Source organism: Apteryx rowi, unplaced genomic scaffold (genome assembly GCF_003343035.1).
Source record: "Apteryx rowi isolate R43461 unplaced genomic scaffold, aptRow1 scaffold_903, whole genome shotgun sequence".
Lineage (NCBI taxonomy): Eukaryota > Metazoa > Chordata > Aves > Apterygiformes > Apterygidae > Apteryx > Apteryx rowi.
In genome coordinates this window covers 259,506-272,672 of record NW_020451209.1, presented here as the reverse complement: position 1 = coordinate 272,672, position 13,167 = coordinate 259,506, and the positions used below count along the sequence as shown (strand labels likewise).

Here is a 13,167-nt window from a genome sequence, read left to right as displayed (position 1 = left end):
CAGCGAGCGCCCCGAGGCTGCCCGTGCCCGTGGCCGCGAGAGCGGCGGGGACCAGCGAGCAGGCTCCGGTGCTGCCCCGGTGAAAGAGCACCGCGGAGCAGCTCCGAGACGGCACTGCCCGTCCCCGCGGCGCCAGGAAGCACCGATAAGGAGGAGCGCTCTGCGCCACCGCTCCGTGAGCACCGCGAAGGGGCGACGAGCACGCKCYATTCGCTTACCCGTTACCGAAACGGCGGAGAGCAGCGGCGAACACGGCGACCGGCACTGAGCGTGTGCGCGCCGGAACTCAGTGCGCGTGCGCGTGCGCGTCCCCGTTGTGGCTGCAATACCGCTTTTTGGACACCCGAGAGCAGCAGTGAGCTCTGTGGAACGCAGTGCGCATGCGCGTCCCCCTTTCGGGTGCAATACCGCTTTTTGGACACCCGAGGGCAGCAGGGAGCACGGCCGGCCGCCGTGTGCATGCGCCACGGTGCAGTACTGCTTTTTCGACACCCGAGCGACACGTGTCCGGTAAGGACCACACACACACACCCCCAGCGGGCCACTGCTGCAGGGCGGAGAAGGCACAGGCACCTGGAAGTACAGCTGCTGGCCTGCCCCAGAGCACAACGCGAACAGCTGCTGGGAACCCCGCCGACAGAGAACCGCACCTCCCGCCACCTCGGGAGGCGCAACACGGTCTCCCAGAAGGCCAGTACGGGAAGACTGCACCTGCCGGCATGCCCTGCAGACTAAAACGGCTGCCGGGAAAACCCCTGCCAGAAAACTAYAGYTCCCAGCATGCCGTGCAGACTAAAAGGGCCGCCCGGAAGCCCGGTGCCGGAAGACTACCGCTCCCGGCGTGCCGCGCCAAAGCGCCATGGCTGCCCGGAAGCCCGGTGCCGGAAGACTACCGCTCCCGGCATGCCGCGCAAAAGCGACATGGCCGCCCGGAAGCCCGGTGCCGGAAGACTACTGCTCCCGGCATGGCGCGCAAAAGCAACATGGCCGCCCGGAAGCCCGGTGCCGGAAGACTACCGCTCCCGGCATGCCGCGCAAAAGCAACATGGCCGCCCGGAAGCCCGGTGCCGGAAGACTACCGCTCCCGGCATGCCGCGCAAAAGCAACATGGCCGCCCGGAAGCCCAGTGCCGGAAGACTACCGCTCCCGGCATGCCCGGCGCCGCGGTGGCGCTCCGCTCCCTCAGCCTCGTGCCCTTCGCTCCGCGGTGATTGCGTTTTGTCCCGCCCCTCTTCCCGCTGCCCGCTCGCCCGCCCTCGCACCCGCACACCGCCGCATACCGCCGCAGAGCCCGCCCGCCCTTTGGAGAGATTTCAACGCCCTCGCCTCAGCTCATCCGCCCTTATTTACAGCGCCTGCTGCGAGGCGCAGAGTCGCTGCGTGTCGTACTCGAGCCGTTTTTCCTAGAGGCTTCGGTAACAGCGCTTTCCTTTGAACATCGTTGCAGAATACTCCACAGACAAAAAATAGTCAGAGGCTGCACTAAAAAAAAAACAAAAAACCCACCCACCTACTCAATGGGACAATTTGCAACCGTTCAAGAAGTAACCGTTCTTCTTTAGGACTTTCAACCTCTCACCTTTACTGATCGTTAAACAAAATAAACAGCCCAAAGCAAGCTGCGCTATTTGCTTGACAGACTGCTCAGTTTTTATTATTAAACAGCACGAGATGCTGGCACACAGTACGTCTGCCACGTTAAAGCATGAAAACATTACTATTCCCATCACCTTTTTAGCTYGTTTCCTGTAGTGCCGCCAAAGGCTCGTTCCGTTTCGAAAAGAGCYGGCCTTTTCTAGCAGCGATCGCAGCCTAAAGGCTATTCCTAGGGGAGAAAGACTAACGGCTCGCTCACCTAGGTACCACTTACCTGGCTCCATTAGTTACTACGGGGATTAGCAAGGAAAGCGCATCGCCTTCTCTAAAAGGGAAAGATGCTCTTTGAAGCGCTTCCAGCGACTCCCCAGCATTGCCGTTACTTTGCGCGGCTAGGCAGCTTCTTCAAAGCCAGCTGCAAGAAAGAGTTTGCCTCCAAGGCACAACTTTCTGCTCCCCAGGGGCCGCTCGAGAGGAAAGYGGGCATTCGCCGCCCGCCCTCGGACAAAACGCACGGCAAGCCCTCGAGCACAGCACAAGACACCTTCTCTAGGGAAACCCGCTACTACGTCTCCTTCGCCGCAGGTTTTTCTCGGTATCGTGGCCCATTCGACAAACAAAAGAGGGCGAGAAATGTTTTCATCTGCTCTAAGGGCTTTCGTAGAAGAGAACGACATCGAAAGGAGTTACTACGGGATTTAGGCTCGGCTACGCACGCTACCCCAGCGCCACGGACTCGCTTTAAAGGGTCGGTAACGTGCGCGTTTTTTGCGCTCGTATTCACGGAACGAACAGGCGCTTCCCCGAGGAGGATTGTTCGTAAAAAACTCTGACAATGTGTTGCGAGGCAGCAAACCTAGGCGAGCAGTTATTTCCTCGGATCCTTCAGCTTACATTTCTTCGGCTGCATGCGGTCAAAGGCGTCTTTYTCACGTCCCGCCGTCAGGGCCTCCCCAGCAATTCCTGCAGCAACTCCCCCCTCGGGACAAACAACTCAAGGACACACACAGTCTTGCTAAAAGAACRGGGGGGGGGAACAAACGCGTGCGCTGCGCGTGGCACTCACAGACCCAATCTTCAGGTCCAAAAGAAAACTCTCTAAAGCAGACTAGGTGGGCCAAGGAGGTCCCTTCTTTGCGCCACACTTCTTTCCTCGCACAGACGTAGGCTGCCTCTCCCYGCTCTCGCGGTATCCCCTACTGGCAAGGGCACAGTGAAACATTTCGGAAACTACAGCATTTCCCAGAAGCATTTCCAACACCTTGGGAAAACAGCTGAAGGAGAGGCTCACGCGGGGCGTGTAACTAGAAAGAACGCTCCGCACAGAGGCCTCAAATGACCAGCCCAGAGCAGGGATCCTGGGCTCTCCGGGAGYGCAGGAGTTCTCACGTCCTTACTGAATAGAGAGCGCTGCCCGTGAAACACGAGACGCCGCAGCGACGCTGATCGTTGGAGGCAAGCCTGGAATAAGAGCGAAAGAAAAGTAGATGTTGAGGACAAAGATGAAGTTACAAGCCCCTTGCAATTCAGACACGCTTCTAGATTTACCGCCTATTTAAAGGCGCACCTTCGGCAATTCTGTACAATTTATTTTCCCAGAAGCCTGGTCTAGTAACCATGATGTCAATTGAACCAGACACAAGAAAAGAATATTTTCTCTCAAGAGCAGTGAAAATATGAGCAGAGAAGATGGGGTGCTTCTCCCTCCCTTTCTTAACAAGCTGAGAGCCTTGAGAGTTGGGACAAAGGCTTTCCATCAAAATGTCAGGGCTGGTTATTTTCCCCACGGATCTGCGGGTCCAGCTTGCAGAATGAACAGTGAGAGCTGGCTTTTTCCCCAGCCCTCTAGAAATGGGAGAAAAGGAACCAAAGAGAACATGTTGTGACTCAAAGCAACAACGTCTGTCCCTCTCTGAACTTCAGGCTGCTATAGTTGCTTGATTAACATCTGAGAGAAGGGAACCAGAGCCTCCTACCTGCCTGCACCAGGAAGTACCACTCACCTACAAGCTGAGAAGACGCCACAGAACGCAGTAGTATTTCCAGAGTGCAGGGTGAACACATCCCTCAGCAGATTGTAGGTGGTTCCATGCTCTGGATCTGAGCAAACCAACTGGGCCTTAAGGAAGGTTGTCCACCACTTCCGCAGAGTCTTCAGGCCCCCCAAGCCTCCCTGCAGAGCAAGCAGGGAGAGGATAACTCCTCCTCATCTCAGACATAAATATCTGCTGTTCAACCTAAGGCAAGTCATCTGCAGGGTAGTTCTGCATGCAGGAAAAAGGGAAATGTGCCACGGAGGTCAGAGAAGAAAGCAGTGGTTGTGGACGAGATACCAGAAGCAAGGGGAGGGAAAGAAGCAGGACAACCTGGAGACATCACAAGGCTGGATTTAATAAGAGCCACAAGAAAACAGATGGAAAATGCTTTGTCCCAAGCCCAGTGCTGCATGCTGCTCGAAAGTACTCTACTTAGGACTGGTGACTTGCAGCACCAATTGTAAACAGCAGGAAACCTTTATATAAATCATCAATTCTTATCAAGCTTATTTTACATTTTTCTTATTATTTTCCTAAAAGAAAGACTATTTCAAATTAGCTATTTAAAATGTTGATTTGTGAATAACTAAAGCCTTTATATTACATTTAAACATCGATTTTTGCTCRTGAGGACAACAGACAATATCCGTGCAGACTTACCAATTTACTGCATAACTTAGTTTTATATGCATTTGTGATTATGAGAAAAAAGTTAGAAAATTTAATTAGTCTATTTTTTGGTTTTGGACACAAATCTTACTGGGTAAAAAGAAGAATTCAATGAAGATGCACAAAACTACCTTAATATATTCTAGAGAAACATGAAAATATAGGTTTATTGAAACATGTTTTGCATGAAGAATTGTCTAAACAAAGTACTAGTTGTGATTTAGGAGTCTACCATGAAACAATTCATGTTGCTACAGCTGGAGTTTAGTTGTATATTGCATATTATGGAACAAATTTCCTACTTATTCATGTCCCAGCTGATACTTTAACTCTTAGTGTATAATCATTGAATTGAGCATCTTGTATAAATACTAAAGTGAGGAAACACTTCCCAGCTTTCACAGAAAAAGCTACCACTGTCAAAAGCTTATCTTTAAAGCCTTGAAACCAAATATAGTTGGTTAACATTAATTTGTATCAATACATTTTAAAAGGTGATAACCTTTTATCAAGACTGATATGTGCTATCACAGTTTCTTAGTTCTTTAATCTCCTTTTAATCTCTTAATTTTATTTTTTGTCCACCTAGTGCTCTGAGGAGTGTTGTCACGCGGATGAGATAAAGCAGTGATAACCCTGACCCGCATCTGAGGAGGAAGCTCTTTGGCAAAGCCAGCTCTCGGAGCAGCTGCCTGATCAACTGAGGATTCCTTCTGAGCTCTCCCAAGAGGAGGAAGAGCAGCTCTGCGACCAGCCTGCCCTTGCTGCAGACGCTCTCTCCGGTGCCCACAACGGGCCCATCTACCCCTCCCGCTGCAAGGGCCCAGGGCTGACAGTGCCTCGCAGACTCTGGCCACTCGAGGGACCTTCGCTTTCTTGTAGGAGTCATGCTCTCTAGCTGTTTCTGTGAAAAAGAAGTAGATTTTATCATCCTCTCCACTCCCACTTTCTCTCAGGAAAGCAGAGCCCAAAGTCAGGAACTAAGAACAAAACAGGCCAGAGAACAGGGTATGGGCAGAAGTGGGATTGAGGGCAGGGGCTGGCAGGCCTGGCCTCAGTACCGGTGAGGCGAGGACTGTGGCCACTGCTGCCTCCCAGGGAGCACAGCCCGCCCCTCAGGCAGCCCTCTGCATTGCGTCAGCCAGACGATGGAAGTCCCTGTCCGGAGGCACTCTTCCAGGTTCCCTGTTGCTCTGGAAATGATGGACTCTGTACCAAGGAAGCTGTTGACAGTGGCAGCACAGAGGACACCATCTAGGGAGAGGTCAGCAGATGAGAGACACAAATATCAGTATTCACTGAGGACTATGGTCCAGGCTGTTCCGCGCCACAGGGAAACGCACATCTGAAGGGCGAGCAAGGGTTGCCGTTACCTTACTTCCCCCTTCTGGGCATCTTCCAAGCAAGTCAGTTACTGCACTGTGACCTGCTTCTGGTGCCATTAGCCCCACTGTGCTCATTGCACAAAGCTGAGGATGTTCATGAGGACGGATGTTGCCAGAGCTTTGATGTGTTCAGACGGGCGCACTGAAAAGCACGCATCTGCCCTATAAAGGGTCGTAYTGCGCACAATGCCTGCACTCAGCTCCTAACAGACTTGCATTAGCAGCAGCCTTCAGAGGTAGGGTGAGGAAGGGTTATGAGGACTGAGCAGTCTTCCCCATGCACTGCCGGTCAGCCTCACCTCGATCCCTGGAAAGGTGATGGGACACCTCATCCTGGATGCCACCTCTAAGCATGTTGACRAGCGAGTAAAGAGTTAACAGGACTGAAGAAGTTTGCCAACTGATATGTGCAAGGCCGTGGGATAGAAAGTGCACAGACTTCAGGGAGGGAGGAGGCGATATGGCGGTACTGCGGTCTTGCCTCGCTAGCACAGACTTTCCAAGCAAAAAAAGAAGAAACAGTCCTGTGATTCTGCAACACGCAGAGGTCAGCAAAAGCAGTGTTTGCCCAGAGCCCCAGCTGTATAAAAAGGAACTTGGAAGCTAAGAGTTTGAGCAGGGGACAGAAACGTGACCTGACCATCCTCTCTGGCTGCACCATGAGTATTCCCCCCCTCCCCTTTTCCTGGGATGCTGGGTTAAGGTAACTCCTTGAGGTTGAGAGTCCTCTCACTAAGAGAGTGAATAAGCTAGCTTTCAAGTTGGGTTAAGCAGTGTTTCCAATTAACAGTGCAGTAGTCGACGGTTTGGGGTTATCCTTTCTAAATTAGCAATCGCATTATTTTAATGGGTGTTACTAATCCGAGAGCTTGAGTGAGGAAATAAACATATTTTTTATTACATTACTGTCTCAGTTGTTACTATCGAACCTTCATAGCGTGACACACGTGAAGGATAAGAAGGTGATCAGGAGTAGTCAGCATGGATTCACCAAGGGGAAATCATGCTTAACGAACCTGATAGCCTTCTATGATGGGATGACTGGCTGGGTAGATGAGGGAGAGCAGTGGATGTTGTCTACCTGGACTTCAGGAAGGCTTTTGACACTGTCTCCCATAACAGCCCCATAGGCAAGCTCAGGAAGTGCAAGATAGATGAGCAGATAGTGAGGTGGACTGAGAACTGGCTGAAAGGCAGAGCTCAGAGGGTTGTGCTCAGTGGTGCAAAGTCTAGTTGGAGGCCTGTAAATAGTGGTGTCCCCCAGCGGTCAGTACTGGGTGCAGCCCAGTTCAACTTCTTCCTCAATGACCTGGATGAAGGGACAGAGTGCACCCTCAGCAAGTTTGCTGATGATACCAGACTGGGAGGAGTGGCCGATACACCAGAGGGCTGTGCTGCCATTCAGAGAGACCTSRRCAGGSTGGAGAGRWGGGCRGAGAGGAACCTCATGAAGTTCAACAAAGGSAAGTGCAAAGTCCTTCACCTAGGAAAGAATAACCCCATGCACCAGTACAGGTTRGGGGTTGACCTGCTGGAAAGCAGCTCTGCGGAGAAGGACCTGGGGGTCCTGATGGATGACAAGTTGCATGAGACAGCAACGTGCCCTTGTGGCCAAGAAGGCCAGTGGTATCCTGGGGTGCATTAGGAAGAGCATTACCAGCAGGTCGAGGGAGGTGATCCTCCCCTTCTAGTCAGCCCTGGTGAGGCCACATCTGGAGTACTGTGTCTAGGTCTGGGCTCCCCAGTACAAGAGATAACATGGAGCTTCTGGAGAGGGTCCAGTGGAGGGCTGCTAAGATGATTAAGGGCCTGGAGCATCTCTCCTATGAGGAAAGGCTGAGAGAGCTGGGACAGTTCAGCCTGGAGAAGAGAAGGCTGAAGGGGATCTTATCAATGCATATAAGTATCTGAAAGGATGGTGTAGAGAGGATGGGGCCAGAGTCTTTTCAGTGGTGCCCAGCGATAGGATGGGAGGCAATGGGCACAAACTGAAACACAAGAAGTTCTGTCTGAACATGAGGAAAAACTTCTTCACTGTGAGGGTGACAGAGCACTGGAACAGGTTGCCCAGAGGGGTTGTGGAGTCTCCTTCTCTGGAGATATTCAAAACCTGCCTGGACGCGATCCTGTGCAATGTGCTCTAGGTGACCCTGCTTGAGCAGGGGGGTTGGACTAGATGATCTCCAGAGGTCCCTTCCAGCCTCAACCATTCTGTGATTCTGTGAACCCGTTCCTCACTTCTACCTGTGAGGCACCATTTTCTTTCACAACACCCATTCAGCTCCTTGCATGGAATTATTTCTGTGAAAATTCACTTGTGACTTACCACTCACGACAGCTGCTGATGGCTGTGCAGACTCAAAAGGGCATTTTCCCTGACCACTTTCCTTTTGCTCCACTTTGCTGAAATTAGCCACCTTCTGTAATGCAATCAGAGATAGGTCACTGAAGAAACATCCCATTGCCCAGGCCCATCTGCAGGGGGACATGCCAGCTAGGATAGATGGCCACAAAATATTTCTCCTTTCTGTGGCATTTAATTACTGGATCACCTTTGCTTACTGGAAGCTCTCTTCTGGGGTCCTTTGGGGCAATCAGATTAATTTATTGCCTATGAACAAACTTTTAATTATTGATTTAGGTATTAATAAAGACGACAAAATTAAACAAACCCTTAGGGAAACATCTTTCCTTGCCCTTTCCCCAGGCTCAGCTTGGTCCACTAACTCTCCTCCCCGCTCCTAGTCTCTGCTGCCCCTTGGCTTCACCTCCCACCGTGCGCGTGCACTCCCTCCCTCCGGGGCGGCGCAGGGAGTTCGGGTCAGCACGTGACGGTCCCTGCGCTGCTCCCTGCCTCGCACCCTCTGCTGCTGCTCCGGCCGGAGCCCCCCGCGGGCCGCAGTCCCCTCAGAGGAGCCTCCCGAGCCCCCTTCCACGTCCCGGCCGGCRCCTGCTCCCACGCGTGCCCCCCCGCTCCTCCTCTTTGTCCCTCTTCCTTCCCTTCCTCTTCCTTCCAGGAAGGCTTCCTGCCTTCCAGGGCAGGCTGGAACCCGTCACGACGATACAGGGCAGTTTCATGACCTTCGGGCACCCAAACCCTGCCATTTATGCCCCGTACGGAGCGAAACAAGGTTTCCGGGAGAAACTGCTGTCGGACCGGGGGTCCCGGCCACGCTCCAGCTGTCAGAATCACCCCGCAAACGGGGGAGTCTCGCTGTTCCGYGTGACAGCTCCCACGGCCTCATGGCAGGACAGCGCCTGCCGGCAAACGTTATCAGTTCCCGTGAGGGAATCCGAGACCGGCCAGAGAGACGCGGCGGTGAGGCTCCCTCCTGAGCTCTTCCTTCACCGGTCCAGCACCTCCTTCTCAGGGTCAGCGCGACGGGAGCGGGGCGGGCACCACCGCCGCAACCCTTGGACACCGGCACTCGCAAGGGAGCTGCGCCGCGGGCCGGAGGCGCGGGTCCCGCGCGCGGAGSGGGCTCTCGCCGATGAGCTCCGGGACGCGAACGCAGTTGTGGCACCCGGCCCGTGGAGGGAGCGCAGCTGCGTGACGGGGGCCAAGCGCTGCCCGGTCTGCCCCAGCCCTGACGTGTCGGAGCCGCGGGGGAGACCGAAACGCTGGGCCGTGGCCACGGGGCCGTGCCACGGGCAAGCAAACGTGTGCCTAACGTCCCTGCCAGCAGAAAGCCGCCCAGGCCAGGAGAAGCCACAGACAGGAGCCACCTCTAAGACARAAGCTTAGCCCAGCTCCGAGCTTCCAAATCCAGAGCAGAAACCACCCAYGAAGGCAACCTCCGTGCCCACCCCAGCTGCTTCAGGCCTTGGCAAGCCCTGCACCGATGCCCAGCGACGACCAGCGACGGCTGCGCGCAGCCTCCTCGCTCCGGGAAGGGGGCTGCATGCAACCCCCTGCCCTGCTCTCCCGCGTTGGCCAAGGCACCGGCTGGGTCTCCGAGAGCAATCCAGCAGCAACACCAGCTCCAGACACCGCAGACCCTCATGGCTGCGGACAGAAGTCCGTGTGGTTGCCCTCTTCCCAAAGGTTGACCCCTCATTTTCTTTGCCCCACACCTGCTCTGCTTCCCAGCATATGGGAAGAGGAGCAGACCCTGCCCCGCTTCCCACAGAGGTTTACGCCAGAGCTCGCCTCAGCAGCCCGGAGAGGGGCTAGACCCCAACCCTGATATGCTTTCAGCATACGAAGGAATAAATCATGTTTTCTAAAGGAAATTTTCAGAAAAGGGAAGTGCCATCTTATTACAGGAACAAAAGTGCTTCACTACTGCCCCGTCAAAGGTGAAAAATAAAACCAAAACACTCACTGAACACAACACAGACCTGAAACGTAGATGATTCCCTGCACCCTGATCCTCACTCTCTCCTCCTCCTATTCCTAGTTAAACCCACTTTTCTTAGGCCTGGTCTTAAAGTTTTGGTCCGGTCCTGCAAAAGCTTGCACCTGAGAAGACTGCATTCAAGCGACATCTCCCATGGAAGGCAGGGGTACAGCCAACCTTTTCCAGCCTGAGGATCATGCCAGTAAGGCTGGGAGCGTGTTGCAAGGCCTTTGCTCGCCTTCACGGGGTGAACGGCTGGAGATGGCTGGGAGAAGCCAGMGGGACACAGCACGAGCGCAGCACCGCTGCTGGTGCTGCCCGCCTCCCRGGCAACTCTGCTAAACGGCATTTGCACAGATGCGGCTTACAAATGTTTTGCTAACGCTCCTCTGAGAGCAACAAGCCCTGGCAGGGAGGCGATACCAAAAGAGCTGAGGCAGATAACATCCTAAACCCGCACAGCATTTCCAAAACGAACACCAGGACAGAGCTTCTCTGAGGGCCATGCATGATACCAAGGATCCCTGTCCCTGCCAGTGCCACTCACTGCCTGCTCACTAGAAAGACAAAGCAGAAAATCTGTTTCTTTTCCAAGTTTGCCTGTTCAGTGCCTCAACTGCCTAAAACATTCACCAACCCAGAGGTGCTTTTCCTTATTAATTTTGCCCAAAAGGATTTTGGTTTTGAGCAAATGCAGTTTTGAAAATAAAATTCCATTTTTTAGCAACTCTTTTGCCTGTGTAGATAAATCAAAAAGAAGCAGAACATTGTTGCATTGTACTTCCCACAGGGAAAGAACTGGCATTAGGAACACAGGTCTCCAGCTGGGACCACACTTTGTCAGGCCTTGTCACTGTCTGCCCTAGCAGAGAGCCCCTTCTAGCCCCTGTAATAAATATATCAAGTCCATCCTGAAGTCGCTTAAGCCTTTTGCCCCCACTGCAGAAATGAGGGTTTTGGCAGAGCATGAATTTCTGAAGGTATGGTAGATATCAGTTMAAAAAAAAAAAAATCTTCACACAAGTTCAGACCGTGGTACTGCAGCTTCCCATTACCACCTTCAGGACTATACATGACCACAGAGAAATAACCAGTAAATAAGGCAGTTCCTTAACAAAAGTAAATTAAGGGCACAAGTACAAACTCTCCAAAGCAGCAGGACAAAAAGAATGGTTTCAAAACACTTACTTGGCTAGTCAATGACACCATAAAATCCCCAAAGTAGCCCACAGAAAGCACCACAGCAGGTTGGCTGCTAAAAACAAACACTGAAGAATAAGCAGATAGGARAAGATCACAGGCTAACCGACACAGAGAGATATAACCAGAAGGGAGGTGAGCACATAAGTAGTAAGGGGAAAATATATGGAATTACTGACACTAGTAGAAGAGAAAGTTACTAAACAATGATACTGAGAAAGCATATTTTTAAATATCTTTCTTACTTTAGCACCCACTAAAAGGATTAGTCATGATAAAATAAATAAAATTATCAATAGCAACAAAGCAGTAAGAATTAAGGCTGCAACAGAAAAAGAGCAGGTTAGACAGCGCTTTGGTGAATTAGACATTTGCAGCTCGTCAGGGCCAGCTTAAATTCATCCTGGGGTATACTGAAAACTTGCTGAAGAACTATGAACACCACAGCTTGTGAAAACTGAAACAAATACAGATAGATGGAAACAGAGCAAACACAGTATTTATTTTGAAGGAAAGAGAGCTGAAGAATTACTGGCCAATTAAACTGCAACAGTTGAGAAAATACTGAAACAAACATTGTAAGGACCTAAATAAATACATGAAAATGAGTAACAGGTGACATGAACACGATAAGAACAAGGAAACAGCATGACTGGCTTGATGTGACTTCTGTCACCAGGTAATACGCTTCATGAGGAGGAGAGAAGTTGYTTGTGCCAAATATTTCAGTATTAAGGCTTCCGACGCCTTCTAACAGGCTGCTCCTTCCAGCAAGCRAAGAGCGCTGTGACCTTCCTGCCCTCTGCGCCCACTGGTGCAGCAGGATTTCTGCGGTTTCCTCTGGGTGGGCAGGAACATGGAACATCCCGTCAGTCCCGAAGGGAGAAAACTGTCAGTTTGACACGTTTTAGGCAAAGTTTAGATGAGTAATTGCTAGGAATATTTTGGCTTTACTAATTAAAGTCTCCTACTGGGGAATATATCTAGGCAAATGAGGATGTTATATACAGTTAACTGGAAACTCTGTACTTTCCCATCTCTTCCACTGCCTACTGCTTACAGCGTTTTTGTCCAAGACGGATCAAAGGAACTAATTTTAACTGGCTGATCCGCCTCTTCTTTTCCACAAACGGGCAGCAATGCCACTTCACGTGGCTTGCTCTTGCCTCCCTTGTGCCAAAGCAGCACTTGAGGAGTTTCAGCTTAGGTTCCTAAGGAAGCGAGGCTCACGATCAGCAGCAGCCCCGCAGTCCTGCACGCCACACTCGCGCCTCCCTTCCAGCCCCTCCCTAACACCCCGGCGCCTTCGCATCAGCTCGAGCCTGGTTTAACAAAGGGGCAGAGATCTCAGGAACTGGAAGTTTCTGCAAGCATCACTGAGCTGGCAGCTGTGCGGTGGAGAAAGACACCAGGAGTGAAGAACAAAACGTGGCTCCAGAAGGTGTTCAACATCAGATCACCTACACAGCAATAACATTACGCATTTCCCGTTCGCAAGAGGTTCGGCTGTACCCAGTATAAAGTGCCATGGAATCAACGGAACCTGCTACCTGTTCAGTCTTTCTGTATGGGCTCTCGGGAGTCTAATAAAGAACAAATAACTGAATTCTTTCTAGCTAAGGCATTCCCATTACTGCCGACCCCTGCAGATTCTCTGACGTCTAGCGCAGACGCTTGTGCTCCAGTCTTTCTGTAATTCAGTGAAAACTTGCACAGCCAGGAAGACCAAATCCATCCGAAAAGAGTTTGCTCTTCTCCCACAGAGCAGGTTTTGCTCTTTCCCCCACCCCCAGGGCTCAGATCCTTCCGACAAGCTGCTGCCCTGATTAACACACCTTCTCGTTTTAATAGCAAAACGGCAGAGCTCGGGCAGGGTCCCCCCGGCCCCCCCCTTGGCGCCGGCCGTGCCCGCCCTCCCCCGGCGCGGGTCGGGGCCGCGGG

General features: G+C 52.2%; 1 long non-coding RNA gene across 1 annotated transcript; it reads right to left on the bottom strand.

The window, feature by feature from the left end:
- Positions 1 to 2,632: 2,632 nt before the first annotated feature.
- LOC112978210 lies at positions 2,633 to 8,249 on the bottom strand. The gene is made up of 3 exons (XR_003257775.1): positions 8,013 to 8,249; positions 3,600 to 3,769; positions 2,633 to 3,057 (listed from the first exon to the last, which is right to left on the bottom strand). It is a non-coding gene; the product is annotated as an uncharacterized LOC112978210 (long non-coding RNA).
- Positions 8,250 to 13,167: the final 4,918 nt, after the last annotated feature.